The 14,949-nt window shown below is 47.0% G+C and overlaps 1 protein-coding gene across 5 annotated transcripts in view; it reads right to left on the bottom strand.

Moving 5' to 3' along the window:
* Positions 1-549: 549 nt before the first annotated feature.
* Positions 550-14,949, bottom strand: part of ZFR2 (zinc finger RNA binding protein 2) — a 397,475-nt gene continuing 383,075 nt past the window's right edge. For all 5 annotated transcript variants that reach the window (XM_029614304.1, XM_029614303.1, XM_029614305.1 and 2 more), the window contains one exon: positions 550-2,236. The gene's annotated coding sequence lies outside the window, so the exon portion shown is untranslated. The remainder of the gene's footprint in view (positions 2,237-14,949) is intronic.

The following is a 14,949-nucleotide window of genomic DNA, read 5'->3' as shown; positions in this document are numbered from 1 at the left end:
AATACACAGTTAATGTGTTAAAGGGACTGTAGAATTTAAAAGTTAGCAGTAACTAGATCAGATTACATACATCATTATTACCCATGATTAAACACTTCCCCTATGCTGCTGCAGTTTTGGAAACCCATAGATTGGGGTTTTTTCCTTTAGATTTAAAAAAAAAAATAAAAAAAAATGTAGCACTGCAATTGTGGCTAATGTATTGCCAGAGAGCTCTCTGTGCAACTCTTCACAGGGAGGTGCATTGCTGCAGTGATGTCAGAAGCTATTCCTGTTCTTGTACAATAGTAAAACACAGACATAAAAATAAAGCTGATTAAATTAAAACAGCGTTTCCAAAATCACAGCCTTTTAAGAAAGAGGTTTCCATGTTCAAATATTCTACCAAGAAAATGATGGTGAGCACCCCTTTAAAAAGGAAAACACTCAAGCATTTAAAAGCTGAGAAAATATGTTTATCATCATCCTTAGGACCTGCGCACAGACATCAATATTTGGCGATAAGCAGGGATGCGAGCATGTGTGGTAAGCACCAGGCATGACGCAGAGACAGGAAATAATCCTTTATTTTTTCCCTTTTTTTTCAGTTTTCCTCTTTTCAGGTAGCATACAAAGACATTCAAATATTAAAGCCACGTTACAGGGCTGTCTTTTAACATGTATAAAATAAACAAAAGGGAAACCGTGTCCATTGACCCTATAATCACAACATTGTCAAAATAAGTGTTTGGGTTTGTTTTGTTTTAACTTGGAAATAAAAAGTGCCACTGGGGCAAAAGCAACAGAGAAACCCTCCGCAGAGAAGAACAAAATTGCACCCAAATGGCAATGGCCAAAAGACCCCCGGGCTACAAATCTTTCAGGTGGGCAATTTACTGGATTCCCACACTGATGCCCCAGCCAGATTCCCTCAGCATCTGAACATGTGGGACATCTTTCACTCCAAGGACTAAGCAAACCACCAGACACCTGATTGCCACAAAAAGTTTTGGTTTTCAAACAAACAAGTCTCTGACATGCAGATTTAAAACATTGTGATAAATCAAGACAAAAAAAAAACAAAAAAAAACAACTCGTAATTGCCACATAAGTCCTGGTACCTTTCGATAGAAGGCACTCATTGGTATGCAGAAAAGATCTGTAGGTTTGCAGTTTTCCTGCCCAACAAGTTTTTTTTTTTTTTTTAATCGTAAGTTTTCACCCTGATTCTTTTTCAACGAGAGTTCTGCAAGGTCTAGCGCAGGTCATGAAAGGGATACTTCCTCTCCCCTTCCCCATGCAAACACTAAATGCCTCTCTTTCCCGACCCTATCCCCAGCTCAGGTCCTCACACTTGCGGGGTACGGGAGGATTTCAGATGCGCATGATTACCGGGAATGTTGACAGTAACAAGCTGAGCGCATTTCCGCAGAAGTCCTAGAAGCTACACATGCCCCTCCCCGCAGTGATTGTCCTGGGCGTTAAGGTAATCTGTGCCTAAAGGAGAACCTCAAACCCAAAGTGCTTTGTACATTTACAAGAAAACTTATTTCTGTCCAACTTTTCCTTCAGACACAGTACCCTCCCAAGCATGAAGACTGGCTCAGACTCAGTCTAGACACCCTCCAATTTGAGGCTGGGGACCCAGCAAGTGTGAGAAAGCAACAAAGATTCTTCATCTGCTCACACCTCCTGTAACTTATGGATTCTTAAAGCTCATATAATAGCGTTAGAGTCAGACATACCTGTCTCCGTTTCCCTATGTTGCTTGTGGGGAGGGTTTCTATAAGGTTTGTGAGAGGGTGGTGCTGAATGGGAGAGGGAAGGGAGGAAAGATGCTGTTGCTAGAAGCAACTTAGCTCTCATGGAATGATACAATTTATTTTGTTTTGTGTTTTTAATGATTTAAGCACAATTTAAAACAAATCTACAATACGTTATTCAAGGGAAAAAAGAACACTTAAAATTGCCAAATGTCATAGACTAAACAGCAACTCATATATATATATATATATTTATATATATATAAAAAGTTAAAGTTGTGAGAACTTATCTTAGCGAATATTACAGGAGTGGTTAGGCGGTTTCTGCCGCATCCTTCTTGTCTTTCTTCCCCTCGCCTTCCCCGGTCACCGGTCTCACCAGTGTCCCGCCTTCGTTTCCTGTTGCGGATGTTGGGCCTATTTTTAAGTGGTGGTAAAGGATCCATGCCCAGCACTTTATGGACCTGCCTGAACGCCAGCATTCTCAAAGCGTGCTGTGAGAAGAGAAGAGAGGGACACGTTAGTATGGCTGTAACCAAATTCAATTACCAGGATAAACAGAAATAAGCACTAAGAATCCAGACCTGCCACAAAAAAGCTGATCAGCATGGACTGACAGAGCCACCTTTAATGTGTCCTCACAGTGACAATATCTAGCCAGTGGCTTGATGGCCCTGTTGGCACACTGTAGTGCGGAAGAACCTGGCTTGATTCCTGGCTCTACTTCCAGGGCCGTGGATGATGTGGAGGCAATACTCATATCCTCCTGGAGGGGCGCTAGTGGCTAGATTTAGAGCCCATGATTGCTAGATTCATGGAGCCTGGCTAGGACTGTCACTGCAATGACTAAAGTAAGCTGGTAGGGGATATAAAGCAGAGTTGCTTACCTGTAACAGGTGTTTTCCCAGGACAGCAGGATGTGAGTCCTCACAGATGAGTGACATCATCAGATGGAGCCCTATCACAGAACACTTCTGTCAAAGTTTCTAGAACTTTGACTGGCACACTGAGCATTCCCAGCATGCCACCAACCCTGTGGCCACAAGGGATCCCCCTTCAGTCTCGTTTCATAGCAGAAAAATACGAGCAAAACAATTTAACAAAACATAGGTGAACCCAACTCCGCAGGATGGTGGATGGGTCTTATTGAGGACTAACATCCTGATATCCTGGGAGAACACCTGTTACAGGTAAGCAACTCTGCTTTCTCCCAGGACAAGCAGGATGGTAGTCCTCACATATGGGTGAATACCAAGCTGCAGGCTGCTCCCAGAACACACTGGGCCAACAGACACTCAATAACATGCAACAAGCACAACAGGGGTGACTGGCCAAAGATGCTGTCCTGTCGACCGTCCTTATCCAGACAGTAATGGGCTGCGAAGGTGTGGAGGGAACTCCACCTCGCGGCTTTGCAGATTTCGGCAACAGGGACTGCCCGGAAGTGTGCTACAGACGCTGCCATGGCCCTCATTGAGTGCGCTTTTACTCGGCCCTCGAGGGGAAGGCCTGCTTGCTGATAGCAGAAAGCAATACGGTCTGCCAACCAATTAGAAAGGGTCTGCTTTGCCCACTGCTAACTCCAAGTCTATTTTGTCAAAGGAGACAAAGAGTTGGGTGGACTGCCAGTAGGCTGCGATGGGTTCTAAATAAAAGACGAGCGCACGCTTGAAGTCCAAGGTATGCAGAGCCCGCTCACCTGGATGAGAGTGTGGTCTTGGAAAAAAGGTGGGCAACACGATGGACCGATTCAGGTGAAAGTCAACCACCTTAGGCAGGAACTTCCTGTCGTGGAAGAACCTCGTGTAAGGCGGATAGGTCATTAGGGTCTGCAGCTCACTGACTCTGCGAGCAGAAGTAACCGCTACAAGGAAGATGACCTTCCAGGTGAGGTGTTTGAACTCGCAGGAGCACAGGGGCTCAAATGGAGGCCGCATGAGCCATGCCAGCATTATGTTAAGGCCCAGGCCACAACAGGACGACGTGGTGGAGACTTCAGTTGAAGTAAGCCTCTCATGAAGCGCCCTACTAAGGGCTGCACCGAGACTGGAGTGTCGCACACTCCGCGGTGGTAGGCACTGATTGCACTCAGATGCACCCGGATTGAGGTAGCCTGAAGACCAAAGGTGCCAGAGGTAGTCCAAAAGCCTAGGAGTGGGGCAAGCGAAAGGGTCAAGATCCTCCTCTGTGCACCAGGACGAGAACCTCCTCCACTTTGCTTGGTATGACTTCCATGTGGAAGGCTTACGCGAAGCTGCTAGGCCTTGCGAGACATTATCAGAAAGGTCGAGGGGCTGTAGTATTAGCCTTTCAACATCCAGTCGTTAGGGACAATGACTGGAGGCTCAGGTGGCATAGCCTGCCCAGATCCTGCGTGATGAGCTTGGGCAAGGTGCCCAGGCGAATGGGTCCACCTTGTGGTTCTGTGAGGATGCAAAGAGATCCACTTCCGGCTGACCCCCACCGGCGGAAGATCCTGTCCGCTACATAGGGGTTTAGGGGCCACTCTTGGGGTTGGAATGTCCAGCTGAGGCGGTCCGTTCCCCACATTCTCGGTCCCTGCCAGGGAGATGGCCCGCAGGAGCATGAAACGTGACAGGGCCCAGGCCCAATCTGCACTGCCTTTTTGGCAGAGGAGATAAAAGCCTGTGCCCCCACCTCTTTGTTCACGTACTACATTGACCACTTGGTTGTCCGTCTGGATCAAGACGACTTGTGGACAAGCAAGTCCTGGAATGTGTAGAGTGCATACTGCATCGCCCGGAGTTCCAGGAAGTTTATCTGGTAGCTCGCCTTGGCTCTTCGACTACACCCCTTGTGTGTGGAGGCTGTTGACATGGGTCCCCTAGCCTAGGCTGGAGGCCTTCCATGGTCACCTGAGCAGCTGGGGGCTGAAAAGAAGTCCCTTGCTCAAGTTGGATTCTTGCACCCACCAGGAGAGGGAGAGCTGAAGTGGTTCGGTTATCTGGACCAGTGCAGAGAGTTTCTGAGAGGCTTGGTGTCACTGAGACCGCAGGGTACATTGTGTGACCCTCATGGCTAGGCAGGCCATTGGGGTGACATGCACGACAATGCCATGTGACCCAGCAACTCAGGAGCAGGCAGGCGAGACCGTCGCCGGGTGACGGATGGACCTGGGTAGGAACACTTTGGCTACCACAGTGTCCAGATCTGCCCGATGAAGTTCAGACACTGGGACGGAATCAGCTGGGATTTCAGGTAGTTTACAAGGAACCCTAGTGACTGGAGGAGGCTCAACGTCATGTTCAGGTACTGAAGGGCTCCCTCTTTCAAAGAACTCCTGATGAGCCAATTGTCCAGATATGGGAACACATGAACCCCGTTTTGGCGCACATGTGATAGGCTTGAAAGGCACCACTCGATATGGTAGTGCTCTCTTCTACCATGAATCAAAGATACCTCTGGATCTGCAGGAGAAATGAGGATATGGGCGTATGTGTCTGAATTGAGGGAGCAGAGCCAGTCCCAAATCTGAGGAGAGTGATCAGGGTTCCCAATGAGTCCATCCTGAATTTTTTCTATGACAAGAAAACAGTTTAATGCCCTCAGATCTAGTATGGGGTAAAGGCCACCAGTTTTCTTGGGAATCAGGAAATACCTGGAGTAGAACCTGTCGCCCTGCTGGCCTGGCGGGTGGTACTGGTTTGACGCTCGAGCCATTAAGAAAACGGATAGCTCTACTCGGAGTATCTGCTGATCTCTGCACCTCTCCACAGAGGACAGGAGGAGAATGTGGAAGAGTCCGTTGGAAATGCAACCTGTACCCCCCTGTCTAACGATAGACAGGACTCATTGGTCCAAGGTGACTGAAAACCATCGGTCGGGGAAGAGCTGCAAGTGGCCCCCCCCCCCACTGGGGGGGTTGGTATCCTGGAGTAGGGCTTGCTGGCTCAAACCCCTCACCGCCAATCAAAACCACTTGGTGGGGTTCTGAGGTGGGGCAGGGGCCCAGTCGAGGAGCACATGGCTGCTGTGTTCTTGATCTAGCCGGCAGTCGCTGGGGTCTTGCTTGGATGCCGGCGGGATAATACTTTCGTGGCTGATAAAATGGGCATCTTGTATATTGCTTGGGAAGCTTCTTGCCTGAGGTCCGAGGTGCTGGCTGACAACTGTTGAAGGGTTTCATGATAATCCTTCAGTTGTGCTACTGCCTCTAATTTTGTCCCTGAAGAGGTTCTCCCCTGTACAGGAAGATCCGCCAGACGATCTTTGTACTTTGGGGCCGGAGGTCAGAAGTGCGCAGGCAGGCCATGCGAAAAGCCCCAGTGCCGGCCGCCGCCACCCTCCATTGCGGTTTCAAAAATGTCATAAGCGGAGCGGACTCTGTAGTTGTCACATTCCAGGCCCTGTTGAACTATCTCTGGAACTCGTCCTGAAATTGTTGTGGGAGGTGTTCCACCAAATGTTGGACTTATATCCAGAGTTTTCTGGAGTATTGGCCCATGTAAGTTGATAGCAAGGCAATCCTGGATGCCAACATTGCGCTCTGGAATTACCTGCCGTCCAAGAGCATCCAGAGCACTGTGCTCACGATTTGGGGGGGGGGGGGGGGGGGGGGGAGGGGGCTGGCGAAGCATGAGTCTGGAGCCTCTTTGCCTTCTTCAGGCCCAATTTCACTACTGGTGTGGAAGCTGCTGGCATTCAAAACCTGTGGTGGGCTGGAAGACCGCATCCGTCTTCCAGTTCACTGGAGGAATTGAAGATGGGATGTTCCTAGAGCCGGAAGACTAGATCCTTTAAAAATGTTATGTACTGGCCACAGCCACCATTTCTTTAGGAGCGTCAAATTGCGGATCTCTAAATTTTATGTCTAGAATCTGCTCTGTTAAGAGCTGGAAAGGTTACAGACTCTGCCAATGGTAATTATAAATCCAGCAGAAGTAAGATCCTCTGGTGGGGACTTATGACTCTTTTCTAGTGGAGAGTGTTCGGAAGGCAAGTCTTCAGTTTCCTCTGAGAGGGGAAACTGATGCCTCTCCCACCCAGGATCGTATAGGACTTCCTCCTCACTTTGAATGCCGGAGGACTTGTGAGGTGGAGGCCCCCACTGGGATCTTAAACTGAGACCCTGGAGGCCTTGGAGTATCGGTGTGGACCGAGGTTGGCACCGAAGGCAGTGGCGGGATCTAGGGGCGCACTGGCAACGATGAACCCATAGGCATCAGGAGCGAATGGGAAAATCAATAGCTCCAAGGGCACCAGGCCCAAGGAGGGCTAGTGCCTGTCGGGGCGTTGTGCGTGGTCTGGGCGCCTTTGACCCCGATGGACCTTCCTCAACCGAGGAATCATTCACTGGAATGGGAACCAGTGAAACAAACGGTGATGGACCCTTCGACAGTAGAGGGATTTGGGGCATTGGGGCTGGCTGTAGTGGTAAGACACAGAGCAGTAGGTCCAGCCGCTCCAACAGAGGAGCAAGCACCACTGGAGTGAGCTCATGCGGTGGCAGTCCCGGTGGAACCGGAGGCTCGATGCCCTGCAGGGTCTGGCTGATTGCCAGCTGCACACATTTCTCCAACTCCTCCTCAAAGGCTGCTGAGGCCAGGACAGCTTGAGAAGGAGGCTGCAGTGGAACTGGATCGCAACCTGAAATGTGTGGGGGGGGGGGATGACCGAACCCTCCACTGGTATTGGTGGGGACCGCCAAGATTCCTCGGGATGTCCGGAGGGTACAATATCCTCCGCACGGGACCGCTTTGGGGAAGGCACGAACGACGTTGGTGCCTTCCCATGATCAGACATCTTCAAGGAGGAAGACTGGTGTCTATGCTTCCTGGACTTTTCCCAGTGCTCACCTGGAACTGAGAGAAATGGAGAGAAACCTGATCTGGAATGCGAGGATATCGACCTCGCTCAGTCCCATGCCCCTACTTCTGGACTGGGGCTTGGTAGTGGAGGGGACACCGAGGGGGTCATGGCCGAGACTCCTTTACCCTGCGGCATTGAAGTCCTGGACACTGATGTCGATGATTCTGATTTTTTAGTGCTGAACAGTTTCTCCATTTTGTCCAGGCACGCCCAATGATCCTTGGGGGTCATTTGGGCACAAAGGTCACAGCCACGGACATCATGCAATGCTCCAGGCACAGGACATAGACCTCACAGAGGTCTGTGATGGACATGGACGGGGCAGAAGCTGGATAACGCCATGGAAAACAGAATGCAGCGTGTGGTCGATGCCCAGCGGCCACCGGGAGGTGATTCCATTGATAATCGACCGCAGAATACCACGAAAATTTACCAAGACCATGAGAAAAGACCCAAAAACACGCAGAGTGAACAGACAGGACTCAGGAAGGGAGGAAAAAGTTATTTTCCACAGCAAAAAAGCACGAGCTCCACAGCTGCGAGGCTTCAACTTCATGGAAAAAAGAGAGACTGAAGAGGGACCCCGCATGGACACGTGGATGGGGCATGCTGGGTATGCTCAATGTGTCTGTCAGTTTCTAGAAACTTTGACAAACTTTTTCCATGCTGGCTCCATCTGATGATGTCACCCATGTGTGAGGACTACCATCCTGTTTGCCCTTAGAGAAAAGCCCTTTTCCGTTTATGTGGGCTGGGTCCCACTTTAGATACTTGGGGATTCAAGTAGTGCGTACCATAGAGGAGCTTTATGCTTTGAATATCGAGTCCACTTTGCAGACTGTCCAGCCCTTCCACTTTCTGTACTTGGCAGATGCAATCTAATCAAGATGGTGGTTCTCCCTAAATTCCTTTACCCCAGGCAAATGCTCCCACTGTGGCTTAAAGCTTTGACTATTCGGTCATATCTCTCTATAGTGAGCTCTTTTATATGGCATAATAAAAGAGCAAAATTGAGTTTTGATGTTTTGGGATTAGAATGGAAGTTTGGTTGGGTCGCTCTTCCAGATCTACGACTTTACAATGCTGCCCGTCTCCTCTGCCATTTGCAGGAATGGGCATCCCAGTGACCTAAATTTGATATGGAGTGACTTATTGGGCAGCTCCCTAGTCTTTAAAAAATCTAGTCCATTTAAACCCAGGTAAATTAGCATCTTTATGAGTTTCCGCTTTTTGGCTCACAGCCCTATGCAAAGCCTGGTTCTGGTGGCAGAGGATGACGACTCGCAGTGTGTCTGTCTCAATTTTTCTGACATTGATTGGCAACCCAGATTTTTTACCCGGCCTAACTGACCCTATCTTTCAGGAATGGGCTTCAAAGGGGATTTGTAATCTGGCCTGCTTGGTTGATTCTGATTCCTCTTGTTTGTACTCTTTTGAACAATTGCGAGGGGATCAGGATCTACTGAAACAACATTTTTTTGCTTATCTACAAGCTCGGCATTATTGTCTTTGTATTTCTAAGAATATTATCTCTTCTATTGTACCCATAGATGAGGAGGAGAGCTTTTTGGAGACTCCACCTAAATTTAATAAAATAGCTATATGGTCGATACAACTCACCTCCGCTTTACCTACTCCCCCCATAGGCTCCATTTAGCTGAAAAATGGAGTACGGATTTGGATATTGATATTTCCTCGGATTTGCTATCCTGTAATTTCCTGGTGATCTCTAGATACTATCTTGCTGCCACTAGGAAAGAAATCCGGTTTAAGATAATACATAGAACATATACCACTCGAGCATGGGTTGCCCTGATGAAATTATGGGACTGATTTATGTTTAAAGTGTAAAATGGCACCAAGTGACTTCTGCCATATGTTCATGGGCTGCCGTAAACTTCATTCCTTTTGGGGCCAGATTATGGATTACCTAGATAAGTTATTGGGATGCTCAATTGCTTAGTTGGGACTTTGTCTATATTTGTTTTTGGGATAAAGGATGCCCGATACCTCAAGGGAGGAGGAAATTCCTAGCTGTGGATGGGAAAGAAGAATTTATCCACATTGCCTGCTCCCATTACCTGCACTGTCTCCCCAAGCTGGCTGCCGAGAAATTCCCTTCTTTTTTTTTGCAACAAATTTTAACCGGCAGCCAAAAAAGCCCCACAGTCTTTCCTTAAAGCAGAAGGAAAGCAGGAGCAGAGGGAGCAGATAGGGCAGGAGGGAGGAAGACCACTTAATCCAACCTGAAATGGAGAAGTAGTCCTGGAAGCCGTCTGTCCAAAGATGTGCCCCATAGAGGAAGGAAGCATTAGACTTTCAACTCCAGAGCTGCCTTAATCCTTCTGATTAAAAGATAAAAAACCTTCTCCACTATGGTTATGTTCAACAGAGAGGAAGAACATGTTTTCACCTCAGAAGCTGCCAACAAACTCCTTCCCTGATCAGCCTAGCCAGGCCTCAATCCGAAACATGGGATATGAACTGTACCATCTACTGGAGACCAAAATATTGACAGGTTGAGGTCAGCACAGAGGTATATAATGGAGAAATTACTTCCCAGATAATTTTGTTTTCCTTAATGTAGACAGATGGACTCAGGACCAAAGGGTTACGCTCCCTTGCCAGCAGGTGGAGACGGAAAGTCAGCTTTCAAAGCTGATATCACCCTAGATACACTCCCCCTGCAGTGACCTCAGCCTTTCAGTATTCCTTTCAAAAGCCACTATGGACAGACTAATGAAAAAACTTGATTAAAAATATGATTAAAAATGGATAATCGCAACTGTACTCATCCAAACCTGAACCCTAGTAAGAATATAGATGCCCTATTCTAGGGACTGGTTGACGCTTACCTGTAATCTCTTGCAATCGATATCCACTCCACGGGCGAATCCTTAGCATTGTTCTTGGGCAGCTGTGGACGAGATACTGAGTCCATCTGTCTACACTAAGGAAAATGAAATTATCAGGTTAGAAATATCTTCATTTACTAGCGTGTAGCCAGATGGACTCAGGACCAATGGGATGCACAAAAGCTACTCCCGATCGGGGTGGGGGGGTTGCCTGTTAGTCTGGTTTAACACTGCCCTTGCAGAGGCTGTGTCCTCTTGTGCTTTACTTACAGGTGATAAAACCTGGAGAAAGTGTGCAAGAAGGATCACATTGCCATGTGGCAGATATTGACAGGAGACAGTAGTCTAGCTTCGCCCATGAGACTGCCTGAGCCCTAGTGGAATGAGTTTTAACCTGAGAAGGTAATGGCTTTCCTGCCTCCACTTAGGCTCCTGTGACCACCTCCTTAATCCAGCGAGCTATGGTAGCCCATGAAGCTGGTTCGCCCTACTTTCTTCCACCATGAAGGACAAACAGGCAGTCCGTCTTTCAGACCGGTTCTGAAATTTCCAGATACTGTACCAAAGTCTACTGACATTCAAATGACGGAGGAGGCGGTATTCTTCCACGTTCTTGTGCTTATCTAAGGATGGCAACAAAATGTACCGACTACCTTGGGCAAAAAAGATGGAACGGTACGAAGCTGTAATGCTCCTGGAGTCATCTGGAGGAACAGTTCCCGACACAATGCTTGCAGTTCAGTGATTGCAACATGTCGAGGCATATAGCCACCAGGAATAGTTTTCAAGTTAATAAACTCAAGAAAAGACTGCGCAGAGACCGAAAGGAGGGCCCTGCCAAAAATTCCAATACTAGATTAAAATTCCACAAGGGAACTGGCCACCATAAGGGAGGCTGGAGGTGCCTCACCTCTTTCAGAAAATGGGCCACGTCCAGAATGAGCCGACAGGCGGGGTTCCGTTCACCTCACCTCACCTCTGAAACAGGAGAGAGCCACCTCCTGGATCTTCAAGGAGTTAAGGGTCAAACCTTTATTTCAAGTTGCTCTGCAAAAATTCCAGAATTAGTGGGATTTTGACCACTCAAGATGGGACACTGCTTTCCTCGCACCAGGCCTCAAATACTCTCCAGACCACACATAAGAACGTAAAAACATGCCATACTGGGTCAAACCAAGGGTCCTTCAAGCCCAGTATCCTGTTTCCAACAGAGGACCAATCCAGGCTACAAGTACCTGGCGAGTAACGAAAAAACTAAGTATATCCCACGCTACTGAAGCCAGTAAGAGCAAGTGGCCATTCCCCAAGTCAACTTGATTAATAACAGGAAATGGACTTCTCCTCCAAGAACTTATCCAATCCTTTTTTAAACCCAGCTACACTAACCACATCCCCTGGCAACAAATTCCAGAGCTTAATTGTGCATTGAGTGAAAAAGAATTTTCTCCAATTTTAAATGTGCTGCATACTAACTTCATAGAGTGCCCCTAGTCCTCCTATTATCGGAAAGAGTAAATAACCGATTCACATTTACCCATTCTAGACCTCTCATGATTTTAAAGACCTCGATAATATCCCCCCCATAGCCGTCTCTTCTCCAAGCTACGCTAGGGACGTAGTGAACTTCCAAATGCGGAGTAAGGTGGCAATTACTGCCGCACAATATCCTAACTTCATCAGCCGAGCCCTCTCAAGGGCCAGACATAAGACAGAATTGAGTCGGATCCTCATGAAGGACCAGTCCCTGCTGTAGCAGGTCCCTGTGCGGTGGGAGGCACAGGGGGGTCTCCACCAGGAGTCCCTCATACCATGGATGCCTGGGCCCAATTTGGAGCTACTAGCAGGAATTCCTTGCCAGAGGATGTGGTTACAGCAGTTAGTATAACTGGGTTTAAAAAAGGTTTGGATAAGTTCCCAGAGGAAGAAAAAATCCATAAACTGCTATTACGGTAATTAATAAGCAACAGTAGCTTGTGATTTACCTGTTTGGGTACTTGCCAGGGTACTTGTGACTTGGACTGGCCATTGTTGGAAATAGGATACTGGGCTTGATGGACCCGAAGGAATATCTTATGTTCTTATGATTAATCCCCTGTGGTGCTTGATTCTGCGAATGACCCTCCCCAGCAGGGGCCATGGAGAGAAGACATATAGCAACTCTTCTTCCAGCCAGGTCTGAATGATAGCATCAATCCCAGGGACCACTGATCTTTTTCTTCGACTGAAGAATTGGGGAACCTTCACATTATGAGATGTGACCCCTGTGATCTAGTATCAGTTGAAAGGCTTTGGCTGACAACACCCCACTTCTCCTGGATCCAGACTCTCCCTGCTTAGAAAATCTGCTCTGACGTTGTCTTTTCCTTCGATGTGGGAGGCTGGCTCTTGGTTCCACCCTGGTGGTTGATGTAGGCTACTGTCGTTACATTGTTCGACATTATGCAGACAGCTTGACCCAGAGTCTGTGGCTGAATTGCAGATATGCCAATCTACTGCCCGGGCTTCCAGGCGGTTGATGTTCCAGAAGGCCTCTTCCTTGGTCCAACGTACCTGGGCCGTCAATTCCTGACAGTGAGCTCCCCAGCTCCGGAGGCTTGCATCTGTTCTCTCAATTTTTTCTTTATTGAATTTTCATTTAAACTTTAAACAAAATTTCTAAGAAGTAATACAGAAGGACACCACACTTAATATAATTTTGTTACATATTCACACCCTTCTCCATTACATAACCCATAATTGGGGGAGCTAACTTATAAAACAGTAAATAATAAACAAGCAGATAAGAGAGAAAAAGGATTTTTTACTGGCCTTCTATCTTATTTCCTCCAATTGTATCTTTATCTAAAATAAAAGTCTCCAAATGTAAGGGTCAATAAAACTATATTTCTTCCCTCTAAAGTAATAAGACAAACAGATGGATATTTCCTAAACTAAACTGAACCTACTACTGGCCTTCTATCTTATTTCCTCCAATTGTATCTTTATCTAAATAAAGTCTCCAAATGTAAAGGGTCATAAAACTATATTTCTTCCCTCTAAAAGTAATAAGACAAACAGATGGATATTTCCTAAACTAAACTGAACCTACTCCATCATTAACTAAGCACTCAGACTTTGTCTTATTCACGGCAACTATTTCCCTACCTTATAATTAATATTCCTACATCATAAACACAATTCACTAATGCCTTAAGCACATGACTGGCATTTACGTTCTTTCGATTTAATCCCCTGCTTTCTTTTCTATGCTCCAAGTTGTATTACTCCCTTGTTTATTGTAACTGCATACCTTAGCCTTCTCTTGTTAATGTTTTATTATTATTATCATTATTATTATTAAGATAAATATTAGTTTTTACCTTTTTTGTTACCTATCCACTTGTTAATTGTAAACAGACATGATGCGTATCTATTGTGAATGCCGGTATAGAAAAACTTAAAATAAATAAATAAATAAATAAATTTCAGAAAAAAGGTTGCCCCTAGGGCCAACACTTTAATTTTTAGAGAGAGGAAGTGTCTAGCTTGCATCTGTTCTGAGGACCAGCCAGTTCAGGAAGGCCAGGGGTACACCCCTGCTCAGATGAGCTTCCTGCAGCCATCACTGGAGCCAAGAGCATACTCCCACCTGTAAGTGGAGGCAAATTGAATAGTCTTAACACTGCGGGTTCCAATGTGACAGTAGTTGAAGTGGTTGCATGTGTGTCTTCACCCACGGCACTACTTCCAGGGTTGCTGTCATCAAACCGAGAACTTGGAGATAAGCTCCACACCATTGGGCATATTGTACTCATCAACTGATGCATTTGGGACATCAACTTCCTTAACCGCATGGTCAGAAAAAAGACCTTGCCCTGCTTGGTGTCAAACCAGACTCCTAGATATTCCAAGGACTGGGAGGGCTTGAGACTGGTTTTGTCCAGGTTTACGACCCCATCCAAGTTCCTGAAGTAAGGAAGTCACCCTGATGGTCACCTGGAGACTCTCTTCCACGGACTTGGCCCAGATCAACCAGTCGTCAGGGTGCACCAGGATTCCCTCTTTTTTCAATGCTGCTGCTACATCACCCTAATCTTGGAAAATGTTCTAAGGGCGGTGGCTAAGCCAAAGGGCAGTTCCCGGAACTGATAATGGCGACCCAGCACCGCAAAGTGTAGGAAACGGGTGTTTTTGACCAATTGGAATATGTAGGTAGGTCTTGCATAGGTCCAGGGAGGTTAAGAACTCTCCCGATTGTACGGCCGTTATCACAGAGTGTAGGGTTTTCATGTAAAAATGATTCACTCGTAGATGTTGGTTGACGCTCTTAAGGTCCAGGATGGGGCGAAAGGAACCTTCCTTCTTGGGTACAATGAAATAGATGGAGTAACACCCTGTATTTTCCTGGGGCGCAAGTACTGGGATTTAGCCCTCATCCTGAGGAGCCTTAAAATAGTAGTCTCCACTGTCTGCTTCTTGTTCTGGGAGTGGCAAGGAGATATGAATATGTTCTGAGGAGTGCTGCGAAATTTCAGTGCATATCC

The sequence above is a fragment of the Rhinatrema bivittatum genome, chromosome 8, assembly GCF_901001135.1.
Source record: "Rhinatrema bivittatum chromosome 8, aRhiBiv1.1, whole genome shotgun sequence".
In the NCBI taxonomy this organism is placed as follows: domain Eukaryota; kingdom Metazoa; phylum Chordata; class Amphibia; order Gymnophiona; family Rhinatrematidae; genus Rhinatrema; species Rhinatrema bivittatum.
Note: the sequence above shows the minus strand (reverse complement) of the source record. Positions and strands in the feature narration are given on the sequence as shown.